Below are 7,924 nucleotides of genomic sequence, written 5' to 3' on the forward strand. Positions count from 1 at the left end.
GAGGGAGGGGGATTGGTGGGGATTTCCATCAAGTCTAAAATGACAATTTCTGAGAAGAGGCCAAAGCATTGCTCCTACCCTAAACTGACCCCACACCCTCCATCTGGCCCAGTAAAGACTTCCCAAACTGACATGCTCATTAATTGAGTGATCTTTCGGTGTAACCTATAATAAGCCTAAACCCCCCTTTGGCCAGTGGCTCATTTTCCACCAGGAAAATGGACCCATCAGAGGCATCACTCCATTCCCAAATAAAAGCTGTACTGAGCTGATTTATAAAGTTGGCATTCACCTGGGTCCCTTTTGTGATAATGATATCACTTTTAGGTTTTTCAAAATCAGACTAATCTCGGGTATTATTAAATAGTAAAAATATAATTGGAAGCCTAAATCATTCTAATTACCCCTAATTTATACCTTTTCAAAGTCATTAAACTAGTCAAAGAAACTACCTCTAAAAATGAATTAACTCAGCTGGGCATGGTGGTACATGCCTGTAATCCCAGCAACTCAAGAGACTGAGACAAGAGGATCACAAGTTCGAGGCCATCCTCAGGAACTTAATGAAACCATAAGCAACTTGGCAAGACTCTCTCTCAAAATAAAAAATAAAAAGGGCTGTGGTGTAGCTCAGTAGTAAAGCACTCCTGGGTTTAATTCCCAGTACCAAAAAAAAAATTAACTCCATAGCCTCACTTAGAGATTAAGCTTTGTTACCAAAATATTAGAATCTACAATTCACCTCTTTCTGGAAGAATATCAACTGAAATTTTGGTTTAAAAAAAAAGTTAGAAATAAGGTAGGATGAATACTACATTAATAATCGAAAGTTGGGGTCTCTAGCCCTGCCTCAACTTGTAAATTAGCATAAGACTAGAATATCCAATTAGCATTTCTGAGCCTCAGTTCATTGCATATAAAACGAAGGATTTGTCCTCTCTTCTTCTGAAATGACGTGCATGACTTTATACATTTAAAATTGTATAAAACTAAAGCATTCTGTTCTAAAAAAAATTTAAAGCAGAAGGGTGCACATCTAAAAAAGGTAAATGAGATTAGCTGTTAAAAGATTTCTGAAAGAACTAATTGCTAGATTGGGATTCTGTATTTGATTTTAAATTTCCTGGGAAGAACAACTTTTTAAAATGAAGAACGAATTCATCAGTAGAAACAATTTATTTCTTGAAATAAATTTAAATAGGAATTAATTCATCTCCCTACTATAATACAGAATCTGACTAACATTGTAAAGATTTTGCCATTTAACCAATTATGGTTTTGTAAATGGCACAGAAATGTCACTCAGATGCAAGTTTCTGTTATGCACTTTCTGAATAAAGACAATGTAAACTATAACAAGGTACTAGGATGAATATTAGGATAAGATACTATGGTCTAGAGACAATCCCTGATGACTTTACCAAGGACATGGAAAGAACTCTTTCTCCAATTTCAAATGTGTTCAAAGAACTTTATGCAAAGCAGCACTGTAGTCAACATGCAATTGTTTTCTCTAACTGCTTTGTAGAGTATATAGTCTGTGATGTTAATTGAGGCACCAAGCTTTAGCTATCAGAGGAGGGTGAAAACTACTCATCTTATGAAAATGTACCAGCCTGACTGGTATTTTGCCTGAGTAGGAGGTCAACCTGCTTTGCATGTGCAGAGGTTGAGACCTCCAAGTTTTAAGGTAATTAAACAAAGACTCAAAAACTTTCCAAGCACCTGCATATGCTAATTGTTATAGTGCAGAAGAGTATTTGAACATACTACCATTTATAGGAATCAGTTCATATTAGGAATAGAACCCCTGAACTGTCTTTTGTTATTGTACTTTCACCCTATTATTTATGTCTTGACTTTGTTATGTTTGGTCATAATGAGGTGGGGGGTAAGCGAACTGCAAATGAACAGCTGGGGTAGGTAATGAATGATGTAGATGGGGGCTGATTCAAGAGGAAATAAAATGCTAATATCTCCAGAGCACTTCCCCCTCCTCCAATTTGTTGTCAAGGTTACCTGCCTCCAGGGAATTGTTCCCCTCTGTAAGGAGTTGTTAATGAATGCTTTCCCTTCCTGCCTATACCCCAGGGTGGATTGTTCTTGCCCTTGGATCACTCCACCTTTTGGTCACCTAGGCAATATAAGAGAGGGAGGGGGCATAAGTAGAAAGTAAACATAAAAAGTATAAAAGAAGGAGGACACCCCCCTCCCTTGGGCACCAATTGAGACCCTATCCTCTGCAGAGGAGTCTCTGTCTTTCTGTCTCTCTTCTATCTTTTAAATAAAACTTTTTGCACTTGCCTCAACATTTCTCAGGTGTTCATGTCTTCAACACAAGAGGAAAGGGACTCCAACATGATTCTCAACACCAATATCAATAACAATTTTTTAAATATCTGCCTTCTTTGTGCTCCTCAATTTCCTGCCTACTTTTCTGCCGTATCTCCTCTTTTCTTTAATATTTTATTTTAAATACCCATATTTTTGATGCTTCTGGAACTTATTTTAATACATAATATAAGGAAGGGATCTAAGTTTGTTTTTTTCCAGATGTTTTGCCAGTTAGGGCAGCATCTTTATTAAGTAAACCTGAGATAGAATTTTGGTTTAAATATAAAAAGGGGCATACACTACTGGAATTATTTGTTTTCAATGTGTGACTGATGGTGAGTTGCTCCCTAAGGATTACTGGCCAAAAGATCTAAGAGTTTCTTGAGAATTATTCTAGTTAGACAATAAAATTATGTGACAGGCTTAAATGCTAATGGTTATTAGAGTCTGAGAGACTCAAAGACAGAAATAAGACCATATTATCTCTATATCCCACTAGAATTCATAGTTTGTTTTTCATATTTTAGGTATTCAGTTATACTTATTTAAATTAACACTATGATAGTATAGCATGTATCCAACTTATTCAAGGGAAATGAGGAAATTTTAAAATTAAAACAGGCTCAAGCACAATTACATTGCTATTAAAGAATTATTTTGATGCTTAGGAAAACGTGTCTACCAACTGCAATTATGAGAATTCCCATAGGTTTAATATGATAATAATATTTGAATAAAGAATACTACAACATATGACATAACTGGGCATTATAGCACATCAGGAGAAAGCAAATTGTGGCAAATATTACTTATTATATAGCTAACAGGCAGGTTTCTTCTTCCTTGATGGCAAATTAGACTTTTGTTTGAGTCTTCAATTTCTTATGTGCTATGACAAAGTTCACACTCAGAGAGTAAATAATGATGGCTATCAGCCAATTATGGTGTTTCATTGCCCTTGATAGTGATTAGTTCAGACATGAACATGTAACCCAATTCTAGTTGATAATAACTGCAGATAAATCTACTTAAGTATTTCTAACAAAAGTTTTCACTTATAGTGATATAAAATTAAAGAAAAAATAGGACCCTCTTCTTCTTTACTGGTTGTTGAGCTCTCTTGCAATCACAAGGAGGTAAAATGCCAAAAGGACATGGGTACTTAAGGGTAATATTGAGCCAGTAAATCAACCAATCCTGGAATTTCCCTAATTCCAGTCTCGCTATTATCTAAGGAGTTAAATTCCTTATTGTTTAAGAGAAATACTTGTACTAGGGCTGTGCTTACTTAAGAACAGAAAATATTTTGACTGTTGTACATGGTACAAAAGCACAGACTTTGGGTCTAATCTCAGCTTCACCACTTACTACATTTAAGGTAAATATCCATCTAATTCCTTCTATCTGTATTTTGTCCTACATACTGAAATAATCTCAATTGAATAAATTCATTAACATAGTTACATATAAAAAGGATACATACATGAATAAAACATTGTATTTTTGTTTAGAAATAGAATTGTGTGATTTTTCACCAACGTGTAAAATGAAAATCAAGGACATTTCTTTGATTACAGAATTACTGATTGGAGTTTCACATTCATATTGTGATAACTTTTGAGAGTGAAAAGGGTCATTATTCTGATGTGTGTATATATATAATAACTGTTGGGAAAACATAACGGCAGCCGCACCCCAGAGAAAAACCCCAGCATGGCGTCTAACAACCCTCCTTCTCCTCTTTGTTTCTTTCACTGGCGCGAAACCTTCCTGCTGGCGCCAATGTTCAAACCCTGCTGGTGGGAAGCCTTAGCCCCAATTAGAATTAACTTCTTGGGCTCCAGAACTGACATATGGAAGAGCTTGCCAATAAACGGGCGACCTGTTATCTACCTCAGCCCTGTGACCTCTCCTTAGACCTATATAAACACACAGCCTTTTGTAATAAAGTGGGAAAACTCTTTGGTAATCTGTGTCTTGTGGTGCGGCGTTTTTCTAGTCTTACAGTGGTGCCGAAACCCGGGAGACGGTGTGCTCAACAAACCAAGCCCCGTCTCTGCCACTGCTGTCACCAACAACACATTTTGTCCTCGTCTGTCTTTTTGGGCGCAGGCTGCCTGCACTCACCACTGATCCGGCCTAGGTACGTTTCCCCGCTCCCCAGATCACCAACTCCCTTCGGACTCCCAGCAGGAGACGCGCTCCTGACGCCCGGTAGGGAGGAGGGAATACACCCCACTAAGACCTTCACTGGTCAAAGTGGACCCTCTGGCGACCCGCTTCCCGTTGAGGCGTGAGGCTTCTGGGTTTACAGAGAGGGACTCCCTGGTCTCTTCCTCCTCCGCAGAGCTGCGCACCGTAGTAGCCACGCGCCCCGCCCCTGCCCGCAGGCCAGGGGCTGCCTGGGAGCGTGCCCCTGCCCGGCAGAGCCCTGCACCACGCTGGAGCTGTGTTCAGCCCCAAGCTGAACTTCCACCCAGGGGCTGCACTCCTCTGGGGCTCTGCTCTTTCCTTCCTTCTTTAAACTTCTTGTTCCGGTGGGAAATTTTCCTGGCGCCAGGTGACCCACGGCCTCAACCCTTACAGGGTCACACAGACTGCACTTTGTCAGTGACGACCGACCTGTGCCCTCTGTGCCTACTGGCAGTGGACTGGTCACTTCAGGGATGCCAACGTGATCCTCCATTTGCTCTACGCTTCGAGGAAGCTCCTACGGCCCAGGTTAATTCTTTTTCTCCCTCTGCTGTCCCTTCCTCCACTCTCTAACTATGGGTGCCTCCTCGCCTATACCAGAAGCCTCACCACTCAAGTGTCTCCTTAAGAATTTGGCTACACACTCTCTCCCCGGATCTCAAGCCCAAAATCCTTATCAGATTCTGTACCCAAGATTGGCCCACATATCCGCTATATAATGACAATCATTGGCCTCCAGAAGGCTCGTTAGATCCAAATTTCCTCCGGGACCTTTTAACTATTGCCAGCGCCTGAAAGGGTAGAAAGAGTTCCCAGCCCCCACTCCCCTGTCCTGCCTTCTGCTCTCTGTTCCCAACCTTCCCCTCTGCGCCCCTCCCTCTGCTCTCCCTCCCAGTGGTACAGCGTCTGCATCCTTCTCCCTGTCACAGCTGCCCCCACAGCCCTGCCTGTACACTTCCCCTCCTCTTCTGCGGAGACATCCCCCTCCCCTCCCTTTTCTTACTGTCTGCCACTGCTGCCGCTGCCGCCGCCGCATCCCCCCCCCCCCCCGTGGCTCTGCCTGCACGCCACCTGCACATGCGCTGGTGCTCCACCTTCCCAGTGCTGCGGGCAGGCCGGCAGTGCACCCTCTGCGGCTTGGAGAAGCCTTGGGATCCCACCTCAGCCGTTGGGCAAGCCACCGTCCTTCACCTTCCTTGCGCCGCAGCAGCTTTTGCGCGACTTGCGCGCCCCTCCCTTTGCTGCCCAGTTCCAACGGGCAGGCAGGATGGGTCCCACCTGGCTGCAATGGGTGGGATCTCTCCGAGCCTCTCCCCTCCCCCAACTCTGCTCACTTCTTCTACTGATAAGCCCTTCCCCCCCTACTCACACCTCTCTTCTCCTGTCAGTGTCCCACTGATCCCTTTTATCAGATAACTCACAGTTCCTTTGTTCTGTCAGGGAAGTAGCTGGTGCTGAAGGGATAGTCCGAGTGCATGTCCCATAACTGAATCTAACTGGGACTTCATGCAAGCAGTTTCTAATAAGGTAGTTAACTTTGATAAACTGAAGGGCATTATCCAGAACCCTGATGAAAATCCATCCTTATTTCTCAACTGCCTTACAGAGGCCCTAACCAAATACATTAAGATAGATATTGAGTCTCCCATCAAGGCTACAGTGTTAGCAACTTATTTCATTACTCAATAGGCTCATGATATTAGAAAAATCTCAAATGAGCTGAGGAGGACTATCAGACCCCTATCTGAGATCTAGTGAAAATGGCTTTTAAAGCAGGCTCCATTGCAGAAAAGAAGGTAACACCCAAAACTCAGGCCTTAACAGCAGGCCTGAGGCCTACATCTCCAGCAAGTTTCAGAGGGGAACCAGCATTCCTCTCCACCAGAGGCTTGCCTCAAATATGGATGCGAAAGTCACTGGGCTCGCCAATGCCCAAACTCACGGCCTCCTTCCAGGCCATGCCCCACCTGTAAGCAGACAGGACATTGGAAGATTGACTGCCTCTGGCTTGTCCTTCCTTGGCGCCTCTACGCAGGGGGTATGATCAGTCATGCAGTCCCCTCTCCTGAACTTTTGGGGTTTGCAGAAGACTGAAGAAGCCCAGATTCAAAGACCCCTTCAGCCCTCTCTGAGCCCAGGGTAATGCTCCAGGCAGCGGGTAAGTCCATAACCTTCCTTGTGGACACAGGGGCTACCTATTCTGTCTTGCCTGCCCATTCTAGGCCTCTGTTTCCTTCCCAGGTCTCAGTTATGGGGATTGATAACAAACCCTTCTCCCCAAACAGAACTGTAAAGCTGGCCTGTGCCCTGGAGGGACATCCATTCACTCACTATTCTGGTCATTCCATCCTGTCAGTTCCTCTCCTAGGCAGAGTTGTTCTCCAATTATTAGGAGCCACCCTCCAATTACACCCCAAGAATACTACCACCCATCTCCTTTGGCCTTTAACTCTTACCCTCTCTAATGACCTGACAGTACCTACTGTGCCATTGCCCCCTGATCCCTAGGTCTGAGACATCTCTATGCTGGTTATTGCCTCCCCCCCACAAGCCAGTCCATACCCAGCTGAAACACCAAACTAAACTTCCTTGTGTTCCCAATTTCCTATCTCCAAAACCCATAGGGAGGGACTTAAACCCCTTATAGACCAGCTGCTGGCCCAGGGACTCCTTATTCCTACTGACTCCCCCTGCAACACCCCCCATAATGCTGGTGTGCAAACCCTCCGGAGCCTATCACTTAGTCCAGGAACTCCACCTAATTAATGAGGCAGTTATTCCCATCCACTTGGTTTCCAACCCTCATGCTTTTCTTTCTCATATCCCCCTTTGACCATTCACTTTACTGTCCTGGACCTTAAAGCTGGCTTTTTTACAGTGCCTTTGCATCCTGACTTTTACTACCTCTTTGCCTTCACATGGGAAGACCTTACATTCTTCAGGTTTCTACAGCTGACATGGACAGGCCTACCCCAAGGCTTCAGGGACAGTCCCTACCACTTTGGTCAGGCCTTGACATAGGATTTAACTATTTGTAATTTGGGGATAGCACTCTCTTACAGTTGAATAGAAGCCTTCCCTACCTCCAGGAAAACTGCTGACACCATCGGAAACTGCTAACACTGTCGCCTTCATCCTCATTAAGCAAATCATTCCTAGGTTTGAACTTCCTGCCTCCATCCAGTCAGACAATGGTCCAGCCTTCACTTCTCGGATTGGTTAACTAGTTTCCAAAGGCCTTAACAGCACTTGGAGGCCCCACATCCCCCAGTGACCCCAATCCTCGGGTAAGGTTGAGAGGCCTAATGGCATTCTCAAGGATCATCTCACTAAACTTGCTATTGAACGCAGACTGTCCTGGCCCAATCTTTTGCCATTGGCCCTCACCCAAATTCGG

Source organism: Marmota marmota, unplaced genomic scaffold (genome assembly GCF_001458135.2).
Source record: "Marmota marmota marmota unplaced genomic scaffold, marMar, whole genome shotgun sequence".
Taxonomy (NCBI): Eukaryota; Metazoa; Chordata; class Mammalia; order Rodentia; family Sciuridae; genus Marmota; species Marmota marmota.